At 41.3% G+C, this 21,909-nt stretch overlaps 1 long non-coding RNA gene across 1 annotated transcript; it reads right to left on the reverse strand.

Moving 5' to 3' along the window:
- Positions 1 to 482: 482 nt before the first annotated feature.
- LOC125441793 lies at positions 483 to 7,303 on the reverse strand. Its single transcript, XR_007245906.1, has 4 exons — positions 7,192 to 7,303; positions 2,402 to 2,524; positions 2,256 to 2,310; positions 483 to 553 (listed from the first exon to the last, which is right to left on the reverse strand). It is a non-coding gene; the product is annotated as an uncharacterized LOC125441793 (long non-coding RNA).
- Positions 7,304 to 21,909: the final 14,606 nt, after the last annotated feature.

Raw genomic sequence — 21,909 nt, forward strand, 5'->3', positions numbered from 1 at the left:
GGTGATTGTGCAAAAATATTAAAGAAAATACGGATCTGCAAAGATCAGCTAGATTTACTCCTTATGGATGAAACTACTAGAAATGAAATTTACTTGAAACAAAACTATTACACCCAAGGGAACAAACCTGGAAAATGGCTGGCTGCAAAAATTTAAAAAAGGAGAGAAAATAATTTAATTTCCCAAATTAAAGATAGCTCTCAAATAATAACAGACCCAGAGCACATTAAAGATCTCATCAGAAAATATTATGTAACCTTATATGAGAAAGAGGAACTGGACAAACAGGAAATAGAGGAATACGTTTCAGAATGCACACCCTTTACCATCTCTCAAGGAGATTTAGAGAATCTTAACAGAAAAATATCTATAGAGGAAACAAGGGAAGCAGTAAGTAAAGTTAAACATAAAACACCTGGCCCAGACGGGATTACAGCACTGTATTATGAGACATTCATTGATATCTTAATCGTTCCACTAACCTCACTGATGAATGAATTTTTTGAAGGGACGATAGCAGATTCATGGACTCAGACAAATATCTCATTAATACCTAAACAGACAGAAGGAATACCGGAAGCAAAAGATCAATCACACAGAATGTGGGGACTATAATAAATATCATAGAAATATTAAACCTGGGCCCACAACCACCAACAGCAACTATCTGTTTAGACTGAGAAAGCCTTCGATAGGGTGGATTGGGGTTTTCTAACCGCAACAATTAGACATTCAGGCATTACCGGGAGCTTCCTCAAAGGGATTTCCAATATATATTCTGCACAGAATGCACAGCTAAAAATAAATAATGACTTAACAGAAAGGTTTCAAATTAATAGAGGGGCGAGGCAGGGTTGTCCCTTATCCCCCTTATTATTTATTATGACATTGGAACCCCTTTTGAGGAGAATCCTAAAAGATGATCGAATAGAGGGATACAAACTAAGAGGTATTAATTATAAACTACAGGCGTATGCAGACAATTTGGTATGTGTCATTAAGGACCCAATACAGAATATTACTCACCTGCTACAAACCTTAAAACAGTATGGTAAAATAGCAGGCGTAAAAATAAATGAAAATAAGACCAAAATGTTGACAAAGAACTTAAACATCCCAGATATTAAAAAGCTTGAAACAATGACACACTTCTCTGTAGTTAAAAAACTAAAATACCTGGGGATAACGTTAGAAAATACCAACCAAAATATAATTAGAAATAACTATGATCCAACTTGGCAAGGAATTAAAGAAAAAATGGAAAGTTGGGGGAATATGAATTTTTCCCTGCTAGGGAAAATAGCAACTATAAAAATGTCGATCTTACCCAAGTTGATGTTTTTATTCCAGAATATACCTTTAATTACGACCAAGAAAATCTTTAGGACTTGGAGGTTGGAGGTTTGTTCATACCTCTGGGGTGGGAAAAAACCAAGGGTGAAGTATAAATATTTAATTGACCATAAAACCAGAGGAGGCTACGGGCTCCCAGACCTCCAACTATATCACGATGCAGCCGCCTTATCGTGGATTAAGAAATGGGTTAATTTGGATGATGAGAGAATATTAACTATTGAGGGTTATAAAAACCAAACTGGATGGCATAATTACTTATGGCCCATACATATCAGGAAAAATATAGGAGACAGATCCTTCAAAATGCATACAGTAAAAAATGTGTTCTAAAAATATGGAATAAATATAGGAAAAAATTTTACATGAAAATACCGGCCTGGTTTTCAAGAATGGAGGGTCTTCAGGTTAAGGATAGAAACTTTAATAAAGACTAGCAGACAGATAAAGAAATAACTGTGGCACAACAAGGAAAATTAATAATGAAACCTAGAAGCTCAATTAAATTTGGTGAATATCCATGCCATTGGTATACATACCTACAACTTCAAAACTATTGGGAATATGACTCAAAAAATTTGGGTATAGCACATAAAAGCGGAGAATTAGACAAAATCTTCATAGGTGATAGCAAAAAACAAATAAGTAAATTCTATCACTGTTTATTACAACAAAATACTGAAACAGAATTAATAAAAACAAACATGATAATGTTTATGGCAGAGAATGTTATTATGGCAGAGAATGTTAATAGACCTATTACTTTGAACCAATGGAAGAGTACTGGGAAAGTATTTATAAATTTTCACCCAATGCAGCTCATTGGGAACATCTTTTAAAATTATTTTATAGGAATTATCTGACACCTGTAGTGCTATCCAAGATAAATGATAAATACTTACCTAATTGTTGGAAGTGTGAACAAAAGGCAGGAACTCTTTTTCACCTATGGTAGACCTGCCCGAAGATTAAAAAGTACTGGTCAATGATACATACTGAAATTGAGAAAATCATAGGAAATAAATTTTTAAAAGATCCCCTAACTTACCTGTTAGGTCCGAACATGGTTAATGAACCTTTCGAAAAAACACAGTTGTACTTATTATTTCATTTAATTAAAGCAGCTCATCTCTCTCTGGCAAAAATATTGAAAACAGATGCGATCCCACTACTGGAAAAGTGGGAAAACAAGGTGCAACAACTATTTATAATGGATAAAAGAACACACCAAATTAAACTTCTCCCTGCGGAAATATATACAGAAAAATGACAATTATGGATTTTGTTCATGTGCAAAGATTCAGTGCCTCTACTCCTAATCAGATTGTTAATCTCACATCTAAACCCATACCCTATGGAGATTGATTAGAATAAGATGCAATTAGAAATTTGTATATAACTTTTTAGATGTATTGATGAATTATGATAATTTGTTACAGAACTTAAGAGAAGGCTGACCTTTATTGGTCTAGCTGGTTTAAAACCAGCTAGGATTGTATCAAAACAGATTTTGATTGTTTATTATAAACCGGAGATTGAAGGTGTAAGGACCATGCCTGTCAGTATCTTGATGTCTTGCTGTGTGTGATTTGCGATTGTTTTCCTGTTTCCCTCTTCCCTTCCTAGCAATCTTCTGTTAGCAATCTCCTGGCGCCAGCCCATCCTCAAAGAGGTGTGAAAGGTTCCCAGGTCCTTTGTAGCTTTGTAGTAGAAACTGTAATGGACCTTTGGTGTGGGGTGAAACGGGGGGGATTAAAAGCTCAGATCCTGCTATACATTGTTACTCTTCGCATCACCTGGAATAAACTGCTTTTGGACTTTCCTACGGTCTCTGTTATTTCCATGTTCAAGAGTCTGACAGAAGGAGAAGTCGCTTTTTTTGTTATTTACCAGATGACAAGGTATTGAAATTATGACAGGAAATTAGATTATAGTTTATAGATTATACTATGCATAATTTTTTTCATTTTTCTTTTCATATCTCTGTTTTTTTTCCTTTTCTTAAATTTTTCTTTCTTTTTTACTTACAAATTGTATTCCCCTTTACCCCTTTACCCTTTTGGAATTCTGTACTTTCCCCTCCCCTTCCCCACCCCAATACAGAATTCTTCTTTTTTAATCAATAAAGTATATTTTTTTAAAAAAATGACAGGAGGATGCCATCCTGACACCCGGAACAGCTGGTCAAGCCGAAGAGGACTTGCAGGCCAGCACAGAGCATAGTGGCAGCAAGCATTGCCAGCTAGATCTGCTCGGCTGAGACAAGGCATTCTGGGCCATGCATCATTAAAGGTACTAACAATAACCATGCAAAAGTGGCACATATAGGGTGAATTTCACAAAATGACTTGACCAAGGAACCCAGAAGTGCCAGTTGCTGCCATTTCACCATGCTCATCAGAACCTCAGGGTCAGCCACACAGGAGGAAGACCCCAGAACCTCACCAGGCCAGACGTCAAGTCTGGGGACTGCAATTGAGGAACCTGGCAATTTGCTGGCCCTGTTCATGGTGAAAGAGCTCTGCTCTTCTCACTGGGCATGTCAGAACTCCTCTGCATAGACAATGAAACAGTTGAAAGTTCAAATATTTTATTGCAACAAGCAGAAAGAATCATGCAATGTAAAGGGGAATGGATACACAAGTACAACATAAACAATGCAGAATTGCAATAAGTATCCACAAGGCTATCACCACAACCATGTGGTATATTTTAACTGAGTCAGTTTATAATGGAAATTTACAATAAATCATGTGTTCTTACACACTTCATCATCCAATATTACATCATATGAGAGACGTGCATAATTTTATATAAACTATTTTCAGTTGTAAGCAATTCAAAGCTTTTTTCTCTAGTTGGCAGTAAGACTGAAAACTTCATAAGCTAGTGAGCATAGACATATTCTCTTGGTGCAGTAAGTGTTTGGGTGTCACCAATACTGTTGCTGCTGCAGGGCATGAAAATGTGAATCACTCCCTGGACTGAAAAACCCCATCCACAATACTATCAACCACATCTTTGCATAGCAAGTTCCACCCAAACACTTACTGATTGGTTCCCCACCTTGGGACATGGACAATATAAACCCCACTAAACATTCCCTTCTCACTGACACAGTGTGTAACAGATTTCCCTCTGTGATACACCTCTGAAGATGCCAACCACAGATGCAGGCGAAACGTTAGAAACAAGATCCACCAGACCACGGCCACACAGCCCAGAAAGCCCACCACAACCAGTTGAATCCGGCCATGAAAGCCTTTGACTACATTCTCTAGTTTAATTACATCGCTTGTTTTGAACTGATTCTAATAGCCAACAGGGTACCTTTTTATAGATTATAAGTCTATATTTTCCCCATATATTTAGCAATGCTCTTCTAATAATATGGACTTTGAATCTAATTATCCTTTTTGCATTTGATGGCCATAAATACTCATGCCACCCCCAGCTATTCTGGTAGCTTTCAATATTCAAGATCTCTTCATCATCCAACATTATCCATTTCTTTAACCAAGAAATTGCACAGGCATCATGATAGATTTTAAAGTCAGGTAATGATAGGCCTCCTCCACAAGCAGCTGTGGCGTAGTAGTTAAGAGCAGGTGTACTCTAATCTGGAGGAACTGGGTTTGATCCCCCGCTCTGCCACCTGAGCTGTGGAGGCTTATCTGGGGAATTCAGATTAGCCTGTGCACTCCCACACATGCCAGTGGGGTGACCTTGGGCTAGTCACAGCTTTTCAGAGCTCTCTCAGTCCCACCCACCTCACAGGGTGTTTGTTGTGAGGGGGGAAGGGCAAGGAGATTGTAAGCCCCTTTGAGTCTCCTAAAGGAGAGAAGGGGGATATAAATCCAAACTACTACTACTACTATTACTACAACTACAACTACTACTCTCCTCTTCCTCCTCCTCCTCCTCTTCCTCTTCCTCCTCTTCTTCTTTCTGGTCTGTCTATGGATGATGAATATTTAATCCTTAGCCTCCGGCCCCAAATAAATTTAGTAATATCTTTTCTTCATTCATTAAAAACTAGTTGAGGTGATAATTGGAATATTTTGAAAGAGGTAAACCAATTTAGGTAGAATTGTCATTTCAACTAGTGGTATTCAACCTGATAAAGACAAGGTTCAATTTTCCCATTTGTTAATTTAAAAAATCCTTTCCAATTTTTTTCATAATTATTTTTTAAATTTTTATTATTTTTCCCTATATAGATTCCTAAATATTTGACTAAGGTCTCATTTTGTATGGTCTGGTTAAATCCTTTTGCTTGTTATTTGTCAAGTTAAAAAGAAACATTTTTGTTTGTCTATTATTAATTTTAAACCCAATTATACTTCCAAATTCATATATTAGTTGAACAGTTGGTAGTAAGTTATTTAAGGGGTCATCCACAGCTATCACAATGTCATCAGCAAAAGCTTTCAATTTAATGCTGGTTTTATTAATGTTTAATCCTTTATATAATTTTTTAGTTCTTAATTTGTTTAATTGTATTTCTTAGGTATTATGCTGGGCTAGAAGGTGGTGCATCCCGAACAGTTTTCCTTATGTATTTTAAATTCCTTTGTCAAATTCCCATTTATTTTTAATTTAGCCCTTTGTTCTTGGTATATTGCTTCAATTGAATTCATAAATTTATTTCCCATATTCATTGTCAAGATTTTAGGGTGGGTAGCAGGTGGAATAGGCTGGATAGACACAGGAATCCACATCCCTGTTCCATGTTATCTTTGAAACAGATCACTCTCTTGAAGATACAAGCTGCCATAGCATGGCTTTGTGCACAATTCTTTGTTACAGTTGGTGATCTGAAAGTTCCAAACGGCTGTTTCTGCCTCAGGAAACTCTTTGGGGTAAAAGAAGCCAGAGAGCCATGCCAACTCTCTTCACTGGCAATGCAGTCAATATGTTTGTGTCCTGGTACTGCAGATGGGGCCTAAGGCTGTCCGCATTCCTCATGAAGGTCTTCTTGGTCATCTGGAAGTTCATGACCCATTCCTTATCATCCTAGAAAGCCATGACACAGTTGTTCTACCAGTCCCCACTCCTGTGTGGATAAATGAGACCATTGGGGGTGGTCACCAGGGCAAACCATGGCTCCTCACAGCAGAAGACCTTCTAGTCATCTGGTCCATCTCTTCCCAGTATTGGGCACACAGGGTGATGGCCCCATGCATTAGGCTGAGGAGTTCCTGCGCAGCAACAGAAACAAATCCAGCAGTTGTGCCAACTTCCAGGTCCATGTTTCATAAAATCAGCCAAGAATTACCCGGCTCAGAAAACGTGCTCCTATCTGAGAATCATACAGCAAGTATAATGGTGGCCACCGACAAATCAAAAAGCAGGATGGAAACAATAAATCAAGCTGCCAACCAACAGCCAACCAGAATGCAACACACCAGGGATGTTCACGCCTACACAGCTATGTTTACATTGTAAAAAAACCCAAAACAGCCAGGTTCGTGTGAAAGAAATTGGAATATTTCCTTTTGGCCTGAACTCGATTCCTTCATGGAAACAGGCGCCCACGTGAAGACTCAGATTCAAAAATGATGAATATGTTGTTATTATGCTGTGTGGAAATGACCTAAGTTAGAGAGATAAGGTAATAATGCAAGTATGTTTTTATTTTATATAGAACTGAAGAAAAGTTTCAAAAATTGCTGGTCCAGATACTAATAGAAAAAATATTCTATTGATAACTATAACAATAGGTTATGGGCAGGAAGTTAAGCAGTGTGCACCCCCATTTCACATAACTAAGAGTTTTCGTTTTAAAAATGAATAAAATTATTATATAAAAAAGAGGAGGGGCTTGGCCTCCCTTACCTCTTTGTTGGCCCTCCAAGGATCCATCATGTGGAACGGGGTTGCACTCAACAGATTCATCAGGTCTCTCCTTACATTAAACTGTCTTCTTTTAATACTAGGCTAACATTTTGCTAATGTTAATTGTATTCTGTTTTTCTTCTTGTTGTACAGATTTCTATAACAAAAAGAAATTAATTAATCCCAGAGTAATCAATGAGAATTCCATTTTTGTATTTCCCTGACTGAGCTTTTCTGGTCCATGACTCCCCCTTTACTTTATATTGCTGCTATTGCTTGTACCTGCAGTTAGTTTCAGCCCTCAGTGAGAGCCTTCCCTCCCATCTGCCAACCCCAATGTACTTTCTCCCATCAGGTCTGGCCAAGAAGAAGTGCTATGCTAGCAACCAGAGAGTTAAACAACAATTGTTTTGAGCATTAAATTTGTTTCATTTTTTCTGGATTTCCTCCTTGTTATATATAGTTTGGAGGCTTTACTCAATAATCCTAACTGCAAATAATAATGTTTGAGTCTTATTAATCCCATGTTTTAAATATAAGATTTCTATGTCAAAATCTGGATCTGCAGAAGTAATACCATATTATTTCATGGCAAAAAAACCCCAATTTGTTTGCAGCCCACTCAGGATAACGTTGGAAGAGATTTCCAAAGTGCACATGAGATTTAATATGTCCAGCATCCAGAGAAAGACGGATGAGTACAGCTTGACTTTCTGAGGCCTCGTGGTTCTTACATACGTTTAACAGGGTTCTTTTGGATCTCCCCTGCTATTCTTGACCAAGGAACTGTATTCTGTAGCACATGCCCAAATCCTCAGGAATGCCAGTTTATTCATGCGTCTGCATAGTGTGAAGAGACTTGAAGATGTCAGGCTCTCGAACGTGGAAATAACAGAGACCTTAGAAGTTCCTAAAGCAGTTTATTTCTACAACTTGAGTGCGAGTAAACAAAAGCAAAGCTTTGAATCTAAGTCTCCCTCCTTCCTTAGATTCAGCTATTATATCCTTCAATTCCCCGTTCCTGTATTCTCACCTAAAATGGAAGTTTCACACATAGAGTTAATCACATTTGCACTTCCTAGAGCCTCTGAGGAGGGCTCTGGGAGGCTGTTCGGCACCTTTGCCTTCCAGAGTGTTTGGCTACACCAGGGAGGGGCAGAGGGAAACCCGAAAGTCTTTAGAAGAAACATTTGCAAGACATCTTCTTTAGAAGAAACATTTCTTCTTTAGAAGAAACATTTGCAAGAAACACAGCAAGACATCTAAGCACTGTCAGGCATGGACCTGACAGAAGACACACAGAGGACGCACTGCTAACATTGGTGCCTATCTCTGGGGTGACCCCTGCAAAAGATGTCACATTTGCTTTTCTGGGCTAGGTGGGCTAGAGGCACAGCTAGTAGAAGTCACTTGCCAACCAATGAAAGCTGCCAAAGGAGACCCGCTCACAGTGGCCACCACTTCTCAGTGTAGGAGGGTGTCTGGAAGAATCAGCTGAAGGTGGGGAAGGGGTTGCCTCCTTCCCAGCTCCCCCTCTCCCCCTTCGTCTTCCCTCCCCAGCAGGGGCATACCACCCTAGGGACATGGGGACACCCATGTCCTCGGGTGCATGCCTCTCAGTTGTGTGTGGGAGTGCCGGACGTCCCCCCACATGACCAAGTGATGTGTGCCCCGCTGCATGTCACCAAGCCCTGCCCCCAGGAGCCAGCCAGCAGGGATGTGGGGGCGGGGCTCAGCGGCATGTGGCCATGGCGCCCACCTGGGTTGCCCACCGCCGCAGAGCACAGTCCCCCCCCGCCCTCTGCGCAGGCCGGTTTTCAAAAGCCAGCTTTTCTGCACAGAGGCCATTGGCAGGGCCCACTTCCCAGCTCCTGCCATGCCCAGGGGCATGGCTCGGGTGTGGCCCCGCCCCTGAGCCCCCCACCTCCATGCAGGAAAGCCAGCTTCAAAAGCTTTCAAAAGCCGGTTTTCCTGCACAGAGGCCGGGAGTGGGGCTCGGGGGGGGGGGGGGCTCAATTCCTTCATGGCTGCCCTTCCAGTCTCAAACCCCTTCTGATTTCTTGATTGCAGTCTCCTTTATGGCTGTTGGTGCAGTCTTCAAAAATTACAATTTCATCATTGTCATCCCAAAGCTGAGTAATTCTCCAGCAGTCATTACTTTTGTCTTCTTGATGTTCAGCTATAGACCTGCTTTGGCACTTTAACTTTCAGCAATAGTCATTTCAAGTCATTGTCTCCTTAAGATCTCACTTTTAAGAAACTCCCAGCCATCATGCACCCAGTAGATTCCCAAGCTTACTGAAATCCTCTCTCTTAAAATCTAGAACAGTGATTCTCAACCTGTGGGTCACAACCCCTTTGGGGGTCAAACGGCCCTTTCACAGGGGTCGCCTAAGACTCTCTGCATCATGTTCTACATCTGTAAAATGGATTAAATGTTAGGGTTGGGGGTCACCACAACATGAGGAACTGTATTAAAGGGTTGCGGCATTAGGAGGGAAGAGAACCACTGATCTAGAATGCATGTATGACTACTCTTAGCATCCCCTTTCCACTGTATAACTTTAAAACAAATGCTTGGTCTGGTTAACTATCTTAATGTAGCAGGAAAGCACACTGTTGATGAGGATGTGATATTGTTGGTATTGATTTCATTTCTCAAAATGAAAATTTGGTTGCTATGATACTGTCATGATCAGCCCATGTCAGGTTTGATCCTGCCTGGTCCCCCACCTGGGATGTGGTATCCTTTCTCTCCTCATTTCCCCTCCCTCTTAATTACTGTGGTTGGTTGTACTTTCTCACTCTTTGTACTTTTGCTTCCTGTGCAATGCCTTATCAACTCATTAGACACCTGCTGTTGCAGTTCTGTCAGTGGTGTGGAATGTAGGTGGACACACAACACCACACCTGACTACCAGTTTCCAAGGATGGGATGGCCCCACATCAGTCCCACAATCCAGAAACAGGGCAGTCTTCCACCTACACTCCATGGGACATGGGATATGGGACGTGATGTGGCCTTTGCTACTATGCTTTAGTTGTGGCAATAGAAGCCTAAATGTTTATTCCTGGTGCTGTTTCATAATAAAGAAATCATCAGATCATAGAGTCTCATTATTGAACAGTCCAGGGGCATGGCCAATACAGAGCAAGGCAAACCTACTTTTGGCAGAAGTAATGAAAGAATTACAGGAGAAGCACATTAGAAGAGAATTCCTTAGAGACACAAATACTCTCAAAACCTTGAATACACAAACTAAAAGGGAACTAAAGTATCATGCCTATGGGAGAATGGGTCATTTTGCAAATGAATGCAGATGCAGAGAGACAGATATAATAGTGCTGGCTGGCAAACAGCAGATGGCCATTTGCCTCCACAAACAAAGGGCAACTCCAGCTGTAAACCGCCATACAGATAAACAGACTCTAATAAAGAAAAAAATTGTATTAAAACCAGGAGGAATAAAGCCAAACATGTGGATCCTTGACAGTGGTTCTACAACCCATTTATGTGTAGATAAAATGTACTTGATGTTTTAGATGAAAGTAAAAGAGTAATGTTGTATGTAGCAGATGATCACCCAGTAGAAACAGTGGGAGTGGACAAAGCACTTGTTACTAGAAGGATTTGTGAGAGAGATTACTATTACCAACTGTATTTTTGTCCCGTAGCTTGCACACTCCCTGATTTCAATGAATGCTTGAACAGACAAGGGAATGATTTGCCCCATTTGGCGAAAAATGTCTTATACGGGAAGGTCAAAATTTATTGCACAGGGGATGAGAAAAGATGGACTGCATCATCTTGATCCGTATCTGCAGAAAGCGAGTCTTATTCAGAGATGCATTCATAGATGTTGCAAAAGTTTTCAGCACAGACACTTTTCTTGTGATTTTTATCCAAGAGTATGAAAGGATGGGGAGCAGATCATTTAACAGACAGTCTGTAAGCTCTTAGAAGGGCATACTGTGATCACTAAAGGTCAACTTGAGTTTCTCAAAAACAAGTCATGCCAGACTAATCTTATCTCTATTTTTTGATAGAGTGACAAGCTTGGTAGATGAAGGGAGTGCTGTGCATGTAGCATATCTTGATTTTAGTAAGGCCTTTGACAAGGTGCCCCATAATATCCTTGCAAGCAAACTAGTAAAATGAGGGCTAGACAATGCTACTGTTAAATGGATTTGTAATTGGTTGATGGACCAAACCCAAAGGATGCTCACCAATGACTCCTCTTCATCCTGGACACTTCCCAAGCATCTAGGACTGTGTGATGTATTGACGAATAACGGGTGCAGAGAGAGTAGGGTGGACTTTTGCAGCTGACATATGGTGATTTTGTCAGCGCCAATTGTTTTTAATTGCTGTCCAAGGTCTTTAGGCACTGCACCCATTGTGCCAATCACCACTGGAACCACCTTTACTGTCTTGTGCCAGAGTTAATGACTGCGGCTTAGAGCAGATGGTTGTAGAACCAACCAGGGGAGAGGTGATCCTAAATCTAATTCTATGTAGGACCCAGGACCTGATGCGGGAAGTCAGTGTTGTTGAGCCAATAGCGAACAGAGACCACAATGCTGTCAGATTCAGTATCTCTGCATGCAAATAAGTGACAACTACTAATGTAGTTACATTTGCCTTCAGAAAGAGAAATTTCTCAAAAATGAGGGGGATAGTGCGCAGGAAGCTGAAAGGGAAAATCAAGAGAGTCAAAACTGTCCAAATTGCTTGGAGGTTATTTTAAAACACAGTGTTAAAAGCTCAGCTGGAATGTGTTCCACAGGTTAGGAAAGGCAGCGCCCAGTCTAAAAAGAAAGCCACCACCATGGTTAGCAAAGGAGGTTGAGGAAATTAATGGGAAAAAAAAAAAGTGTCTTTTAGAAAATTAAAGTCCAACTGAACTGATGAAGAATATCAGGGAGGACACAAATGGTGGAAAAAGAGAAGCAAGATAGCTGTGAGGGAGACACAACAGGATTATGAAGAAAGCATGGCTGCGAACACCAAGACCAGCAACAAACAGTTCTTCAAGTACATCAAAGAAAAGAAGGAAGCCAGCTAGGGAAGCGGTAGGCCCGATGGAGAATGATGAAGGAACAAAAGGTGTGCTTCTAAAAGGTGATAGGGAGATTGCAGAGAAGCTGAATGAATTCTTTGCATCTGTCTTCACCCAAGAGGAGGTGAGGAAAATTCCTGCACCTGAACCAAGCTTCTTAGGAGGTGAATCCGAGCAACTAGAGAAGATAGTGAGTAGTGAACCAGGAAGAAGTTCTAGCAGCCATTGATAAACTAAATGCTACCAAATCCCCTGGCCCAGATTACCATTCTTAAAGAGCTTTCGAGCATGTAATTGCTGATGTTCTCTCCTTGATATACAACTTATCCCACCAATCCAGGCTCCATCCACAAAGGAGCTGGAAGATGGCCAATGTCACACCAATCTTTAAGAAAGGGTCTAGGGGGGGGGGGCAGGAAATTACAGGCCAGTCAGTTTGACATCTGTTCCTGGTTAATTAGTAGAATCTATCATTAAAGATAAAATTATTAAACATGTAGAAAAGCAAGACCTGCTGAGGAAGAGTCAGCATGGCTTTTGCAGAGGCAAGTCCTGTCTTACAAACTTACTAGAGTTCTTTGAGGGTGTAAACAGGCATGTGGATAAGGGGGAACCAGCGGACATTGTCTACTTGGATTTCCAAAAGGCGTTTGACAAAGTTCCTCGAGGGGTTCCGGTTCCGGTTCTTCAGGAGTGGCCGTTCGAAAATCTTCTCCGATAAGGCTTGCTTATTTTTTCTAATTACTTCTTTATAGCTCTAAATAACTTCTCCTTTCTTTTAAGAAGAAGAATACAACTTTGTATGGGAGTAACTCTCTGGCTTTAAATTTAACATGGGGAGTAAAAAACGGACTAGAGAGCTGGAAGAAAACTCTCCTCCCCCCACGGCTAAACAACCAAAAATCCGGGATTTCTTCCAAATTCCAGTAACAAACCGGTACACAATCTTAGCCGATAATGAACCAGTGCCGAGAGATAAAAGTCCGTAGAAACTTTATCCAGAAAGGCTAGAAGCAGGAATGTCTTCTAGCAACACATTACACAAGCCCAACGAACTGATGAACATAACTGAGAGTGCAGACAGTAACCAGACTGAAACAGAAGAGCAGCATAGGAGCTACATTGGCTTATTGTCCCTTTTAGTGGGGACAGTAGAATATATATACAATGAACTCAAGTTGCTAAATGGTAAAATGAACAAAGTAATGGACCTTAAAAAGCAGGAATGTACTGAAGCACAATTAACTGCACAAAGAGAGATACAGCATAGTGCCATAATTACCACTCCTGCTAAAGGCTCATGTCCCAAGTTTCCACAAAAAAGCAGAACAACTGGAATCACATGCAGCTTAATACTCTCATCTAACAAAATCTGCTTATCCATCCGGCAAATGCAGTGGCACAGTCCCTGACTGGAGTAAACCTTCTCTGTGGGCATCATCTGGGTATACTATTAAAGGAAGATTACCACCGAGTCAATTTGAAACAGGTTGAAATGATGAACTTTAAAAATCACCAATTAAAAGAGCTGTGTTAACTTTTAACTCCATCCAGAATTCCTACACGGCTGCTGCGCAAAATTACAAACGGCATCCAAAGGCTTGACTTTATCATGGACAAGACATCACCGTACGCCCACTAATCTCTACAAGTGTCCACTCACCCCAATCTGATCTGAAAACCAGAGCACCAATAGGGAACAAACTATGGCCCAAGTTGCACGGGAACTATATGAAGCCTCTCAGCTTCGGAAGAATTAGAAGGAAAGAGCAAGCCAATGTGGTTTGCACACTAAACTCCCATGAGGGTGGCCAGGGCGGTCGGGGCAGGGGAGCAAAATGGCACTTTAAATAGATGTGCTCTGCCATGCTTGAGCCCATCAAGAAACAGACTGATTGCATCAAAGAATTACCATCACCAAAAGGACCCAGTCAATGGATCAGACCACTGCCTTTTACAAGATGAATTAATACCTGCAGATAAAAACAACAAACCTTCAAGTCCAAACTTGGATAGTCAAAACACACCCCCAGCACCCCTTATTGAGCTGGAACTTGACAGATGGACAAGTCGAGTCTTAAACAATGCCAAGGCTGACGAGAAAGCAGGGAAATCATGGGCTCAAGAACTTGCCGAGCTCCAATACAGTACTTCAAGTGATGAATTGCATGGAGCAATGCCCAAAGGACAGCAAAATTCACAAAACAGACCTTCTTCTCCTCAAATCAATACAGTATTAGATCAGATCCCTAATCAAATAAACATTCCAACAGGAACAACTCAAACTCTGCAAACTACAGCGTGCATTGAAATTAATCCTCCTACAAATGCCCAAAATGATCTGGAAATCTTTTCTACAACAAATAAGAACACTTTACATTTATCAGAAAGCCACCGGATTTCCAGGGAAAAAAGGACAACTGGCTGTGTATTCCAGGATAGGGGTGATAGCAGAATGGGCTAAGAACAGCTAGATTGACTGAGCTCCCGATCTACATCCTCGAATTTAAGGTATCAAAATATTGGCATGGAATGTTGATGGATGGAATTCAAAAAAAGGAGACAATGACCTAATAGACTATCTAAGCTAGAATTAGGCTGCATTCTACTCCAAAATTGCTGGGCAGTTGAAGCCCCCAAAACTAAAAGGCTATCTCTCCTATCATTTTACCAGGCTTCAAAAACAAGAGAAAAGGCAGATATCAAGGCGGGCCTTTGTTTCCTGATCAAGGAAACATTAAATGCCTCTTTGCGTATCAAGAGCCCTGCAACCTGATTGCACCAGGCCATCCTGATGACCCTGAACAGTAAATCACTGTACTAATAAACACCTATCTACCTCCAACAGATTCAGACATTGACCTTAATATGCAATGGAATCAATACTCTGAGACTATATCAACACTATGGAGCTGAAAATTCCAAACAATCTTTTCCTTATAATAAAATGATCCTAGAAATGCTAGAATAGGCCTTGATGCTGCCCTGCATTCAGCCCAGGAAGAGGAAAGTAACAACTTAATAATTGTACAACCAAGGAAACATCAGAGACACCAAGACTAATAAAGGAGGTAAGCTACTAATTGACTTTTGCCAATCTCAAGAATGAAATAATTCTCAACGGGTCAAATAAATTCCCCAATTCAAGGAGGCTATACGTGCATCTCCACCAGGGGATGCAGCACCATTGATTTTGGCCTTTGCTCCCCTGAAAGCATGGATTATATTTCATACCTTTTGACATAGATAACCGAACAGAGAGTGATCACCTGCCACTAGTCATAGAATTCCAGAAGTTGAGACCAAATACTTTTTCCAACACTGAAACAACCAACAAAACAGATGGAAGTGACTTATAAGAGGATCTACTGGACTACCAATGCAGCCTAATTCCCTAGCAGTAGCTACTAAAATCAACAGCCTTCTCTCAGATGAAAGAAGCAATAATTAATAATGACAACTCCCTTGTAATTAAGTTATTTTACCAAAATTTCTACCGAACTATTCACCTTGACCCGACCAGCTCTTGTAAAGGCGGGGAGCTGGATTGGTTCGACGATGAATTTATCAAATCCAAAATGCGTCCTCGAAAATACTTTGAAAACTTTCTTAACCCCAATCAACATCCTATCCTGGCTTCTTATAAGGAATCAAAACAACTTCACTGTCAAATCATCAGAGGAAAAGAAAAAACTTCATCAAGACTAAAACAATGGCATATACTTCCTTGAAGCCCTGAATTCCAACAGCAGCAAGAAATTCTGGTCAATTGTGAAATGGCACTAGAAATCAAAATCACTAGCAACTATCGCAGAACAGCAATGGATGCAGCATTACTCAACCCTTTTAACCAGAACCCAGCAATTTCATTGAAGTGCAAAGCGAACCACAATTAGCGGATCTCCTAATGTGGACCCCACCGAGAGACAAATGTACTATAGAGCTATTATAAAAAGTCTCAAGAAAAATAAGGCAGCCTGGACTGGACGGTAGTTCCCAGTGAAGTCCTGTCTGGTGCCACACCTAGTGGGTGGACCCCAATTTTGGTTAAATTGTTCACTTACATTGGCCAAGACGGTTCAAGTCCGGAGGCGTGGTTATCATCAATAATAATACCAATCCACAAAAAAGGACCTACCAACGATCCTGGAAACTTTCGACCAATTAGCCTCCTGTCCATTGTGGGAAGGTTTATATGCCTAAATATCTTTCGAAAGTAAGTTAAAAACATGGATGACTGAAAACAACATCACAGGCCCTGAATAGCTGGGTTTAAATCTGGAAAATCTACCATGGATCATTGCTTCAACCCTCTACACTCTGGCAAGCAAATATCAATCCAAAGTCAAGAGAAATTATATGCAGCCTTTTTAGATCCTGAGTAGTGCATTTGATACAATTTCTAGAAGTATCCTATGGTCCAAAATTAACTTATCTCCAAATGGAATACGATTACTTATGCTTATTAAGTAAGCTATGTAGCAACACCACTTGTCAGGTCAAATTAGATCAAACTGGTACATTATCTGGAAAAATTCCAATCACCTGGGGGGTCCAGACAGGGATGTGTATTGGCACCTCATCTCTTTAACATCTACATAAGCGATCTTCAAAACCGCCTTAGCAAAGTCAGTAGCCCATCCTCCTAAGAATTGGACAATGTCCCGTTCCACTCCTTCTCTATGCTGGCGATGCTGTTATTTTATCCCAAACATCCATTGGACTCCATCCCCTAAGAGCTTTTTTTGACTACTGTAGTCTCAACAAACTAAAACTAAACGGTGAGAAGTCAAAAATAATCGTATTTTCAAAAAACTAGCGTCCTCTTTTTCCTGGAAAATCAACAATATTGAGATCAAGCAGGTACAATCCTTTAAATATTTAGGGATCACTTTTCAATACAATCTAAAATGGTCCCTTCATAGATCCTGCTTAATCTCATCAACCAGACGTTACCATGTCTGGCATAATCCAATTTTACTATGGAAAAGGAAATCCAATCGGTAAAAGCCATTATTAAAAATTTTCCGGCAAAGTTGTTTGCCTAAAATCCTCTACGGCATCCCAATTTGGATAATGATTTCCAATGTGATGTTGAACAAATCCAAGCATATTTTCTGAAGGAAAGGATTTTGGGAGTCCCGAATGAATGTCACCCTATCCAACTTGTATGTCTCGAAGTTGGCCTCTCATATGTGGAAACAGAAGCTTGGATTGCCACCATAAAGTATTGGCTCAAACTACATTTTAGATCACTTGCAGGTGATATAAACTCAAACCTTTTTTAAAGACAATTTTTCAATTCTATTGGTTTCAAAGTCATTGAGAACAAAATCAGAACCACTTAAGATTTGGTTGGACAATGTCGGGACTGATAGTGAACTGCATATTTTTCAATCAGATCCATACGAAAGACTGAGGGATCTGGAACATCATTCATTTCTATCCAACAAAGGTGACTGTATGCTCTCCCACGCTCCCTCGGAATACAACCAAGTTACAGAGCAAGAGCTAAATATCTCTCATCTCTGTTATCCATCAACCAACGTGGAGTACATTCATGCTATACGCCTCAATATTTTTCCCATCAGCGCGGAAACCTCAGGGAGATACCTCCAGATCCCTAAACATCAGAGACTATGCCGTTGCGGATGTGGATCTATAGAAACCATAACCCATATTCTTCTGGAATGCTGTCTTCACAGTAACCTGCGCATGATTTTAATTCACCCTCTGCTGCTTCCAAGACTTGGAGCACTCCGGTTCCAGGCCACTAAGCTTTTCTGCTAAGTGACTGTAATCCATCGATCACCTTGGCAGTGGCTAAATTCTTGGAAAGCATTTTAAATACCCATATTTAAATGTTTTAAAAGTTTTCTCTTTTAAATGTTTTAAAAGTTTTCTCTTTTCTCTTTTAAATGGAAATAATTTGTATGCCATTAAAGGTTAAAATGAAATGAAATGAAATGACAAAGTTCCTCACCTGAGACTGTTGAGAAAACTCAGCAATGAAGGAATAAGAGGGGAAGTCCTCCTATGGATTAAAAACTGGTTGAGGAACAGGAAACAAAGGGTGGGTATAAATGGGAAGTTCTCACAATGGAGAGATGTAGAGAGTGGTGTCCCCCAAGGATCCGTTTTGGGGACCAGTGCTCTTTAACTTATTCATAAATGACCTGGAAGTAGGGGTGGGTAGTGTGGTGGCCAAGTTTGCAGATAATACCAAATTATGTAGGGTGGTGAGAACCACAAAGGATTGCGAAAAGCTCCAAGTGGACCTATCTTCGGGACCGCATCACCCCACATGTCCCTATACGGCCTCTTTGCTCTGCGGAGGCCAATCTACTGGTGGTCCCTGGCCCCTCGATGATACGGCTGGCCGCCACACGGGCCAGGGCCTTTACAGCCCTGGCCCCAGCCTGGTGGAACGCTCTCCCACCAGCTGTCCGGGCCCTGCGGGACCTCACTGAGTTCCGCAGGGCCTGTAAGACGGAGTTGTTCCGCCGGGCTTTTGGAGGATCCAGCCGTTGATGGTGCCCCCCCCTCATGGCCTTTACATCTGTGCCTCTTCCACCTAGGGTTTGCTGATCTTCCCTCCTGTAAGAGGGTTTGGAAATGGATTTGCCGGACGCCAATGCAAGTTAATTTTAGTTTTTATATTTAGTCTTCATTTTATTGCTGCTTTTAATGGTTTTAATTATTCTTACTTGTATATGTGCATCGTACTGTACACCGCCCAGAGCCCTACGGGGATGGGGCGGTATAATAAATTGAAAAATAAAATAAATAAATAAATAAATAAATTAAGTGATTGGGCTAAGAAATGGCAAATGCAGTTCAATGTAGCAAAATGCAAAGTGATGCACATAGGGGCAAAAAATCCAAACTTCACATACACGCTACAAGGGTCAGTGCTATCAGTCACAGACCAGGGAAGGGATTTGGGCGTCTGAGTTGATAGTTGCATGGGAATGTCAACTCAAACAAATACAAATACAAAACCTTTAATGGCATATAAAGAGTGGTAAGGAATGTCAACTCAATGCATGGCAGCTGTGAAAAAGGCAAACTCTATGCTGGGGATAATTAGGAAAGGAGTTGATAATAAAACTGCAAGGATTGTCATGCCCTTATATAAAGCCGTGGTGCGACTGCACTTGGAGTACTGTGTTCAGTTCTCAAAAAGGATATTGAAGAGATAGAAAAAGTGCAGAGGAGGGCAACGAGGATGATTGAAGGATTAAAGCACCTTCCTTATGAGGAGAGGCTGCAGCATTTAGGACTCTTTAGTTTGGAGAGGAGACGTCTGAGGTGGGATATGATTGAAGTCTATAAAATTATGTATGGGGTAGAAAATGTTGACAGAGAGAAATTTTTCTCTCTTTCTCACAGTACTAGAACCAGGGGGCATTAATTGAAAATGCTGGGGGGAAGAATTAGGACTAATAAAAGGAAACACTTCTTCACACAACGTGTGATTGGTGTTTGGAATATGCTGCCACAGGAGGTGGTGATGGCCACTAACCTGGATAGCTTTAAAAAGGGCTTGGACAGATTTATGGAGGAGAAGTCTATCTATGGCTACCAATCTTGATCCTCCTTGATCTCAGATTGCAAATGCCTTAGCAGACCAGGTGCTCAGGAGCAGCAGCAGCAGAAGGCCATTGCTTTCACTATCCTGCCATTATGGAGGCTCCCAAAAAAGGCACTCTAATTGTAGGCTACTGCGAGTGGTAGCAGAGTGCTGGACTAGATGGACTCTGGTCTGATCCAGCAGGCTAGTTCTTATGTTCTTAATCTGTAAATCCTTGTATCATGTAAGTTTTTCCAGTTGCTTCTCATCAATTCTGCTGTCACCAGGTATTGCAACATCAACTATCCAATTTTCCCCCCCACAATCGTGAGGTCAGGAGTATTGTGTTCCAAAACTTTGTCAGTCTGAATTCAGAAGTCCCAGAGTAGTTTTACGTGTTCATTTTCAGTGACTTTTTCAGGTTTATGATTCTACCAGTTCTTTGTCACAGGCAGATGGTAGTTGTGGCACAAATTCCAGTGAATTAACAGTATTATGCCTCTGCTTGTAGTCCATCTGCACAATGTTCTTGCAGCAGCTAAATATGTAAACCATTTTTTCATCTGCTTCCTTGCAGAGTCTGCACTTGGGATCTGTAGTTGACTTTTCAATTCTGGCTTTGAAGACATTTGTTCAAATTGCTTGTTCTTGGACTGCAAGAATCAAGCTCTCAGTCTCCTTTTTCAAAGTTCCATTTGTGAGCCACAACCAGATTTTTTCCTTGTCAATTTTGCCCTCAATTTTTTTCCAGGAACTGTCCATGAAGAGCCTTCTTTTGTCAGTTTTCTCTTCTGCTTTGCACTTTATTTTTACGGTATTCACTCACTGTCTTTTGCACTTCGAGCAGTTTTCTGCTATTGATTTCCACTGTTCTTCACTGTCTTTCACATAATCTGCCAGTGCATGTTTTTCTTCTTCTATTGTTTGCTTCACTTGCAGAAGCCCTCTGCCTCCTGATTTTCTGGGTAGGTAAAATCTGTCAACATCACTACGCAGGTGTAATGAGTAGTGGATTGTCATCAGTTTTCTTGTTTTTCAGTGCAGATTGTCCAGCTCCAGTTCACAATTCCAGCAGTCTATCTGATGACGGGTATGGCCCAGGTGTTGATAGCCTTGATCGTATTCCCACCATTTAATTTGCTCTTCAAAAATTTTCTGACCCTTTGGACATATTCTCTGCTGATCACATTTTTTACATGTCCATGCTTGATATTGTCCAACTGTAGTATGCCCAGGTTGTAAGGTTGGTAGTTAGTGTGTGTTCCTGCTCCACCATCCTGACCTTGGCACATTCCTCACTCTGGGCTCTGCGCCCAGGGTGCTTAACCTTGCTACGCTTATCGTGTGCGATTTCAGCTTGTGTCTTTGAAACCTGCTTTCGCTCTGTTGTGGGAACTGTGCTTGGGAGTTACTTGGGAGTTCGGGGAGGGGGGCCATCGTGTCCATAAAAGCGACACGTTGGGTCTGTGAAGGTCAGAATCCGCATTCCGTGTGTGTGACCGTTGAAGTTTATGGAATAAACGAACTGAACTCAGTTGCTTTGTTTCAAGTTCTTTGAGGTTCCTTACATTATGCGGATTCTCCCATTAAGTCTATCTTCAGACTGATCCTGGTCAAGTACCATCCTTCGTCTGTTTTGTGGGTCCCTGGTGTCTACCGACATGCAGGGACTGAACCCCGAGAGTTCGTCGCAGCTGGAAGGCGACAAGACGGTGGTAGCCCCCATAGAGGGTTCCCTGTCTTCCTTCCATACGACGGTCTCTCTGGAGGAGCCAGCAGAACCAGTCTCCCTGGTGACCCTCTCCAAGCCTCGGCTCAGCCGGAGTGTGTCCTTCCTCCAACTGCAAGAGCAAGTGGAAGAAGATCCCCTGATGGCCCGGCGTATGGTTTCGGCCGGGCGCCTAGAGGTGCGTCAGGACTTCTACGATCCCGGTGGCGGGGTGTCGATGGATCGTGCCCCTTTGGAGCGACATTTCACCACCCGACCTAATGTGGATTACAAACCGGCGATGCGTAGAGTGGAGGAGGAAATCGGGGTTTCCACCATCCATGGAGATACTCAGGAATCCCTGGCAAGATTTCTGG

Source organism: Sphaerodactylus townsendi, linkage group LG12 (assembly GCF_021028975.2).
Source record: "Sphaerodactylus townsendi isolate TG3544 linkage group LG12, MPM_Stown_v2.3, whole genome shotgun sequence".
Lineage (NCBI taxonomy): Eukaryota > Metazoa > Chordata > Lepidosauria > Squamata > Sphaerodactylidae > Sphaerodactylus > Sphaerodactylus townsendi.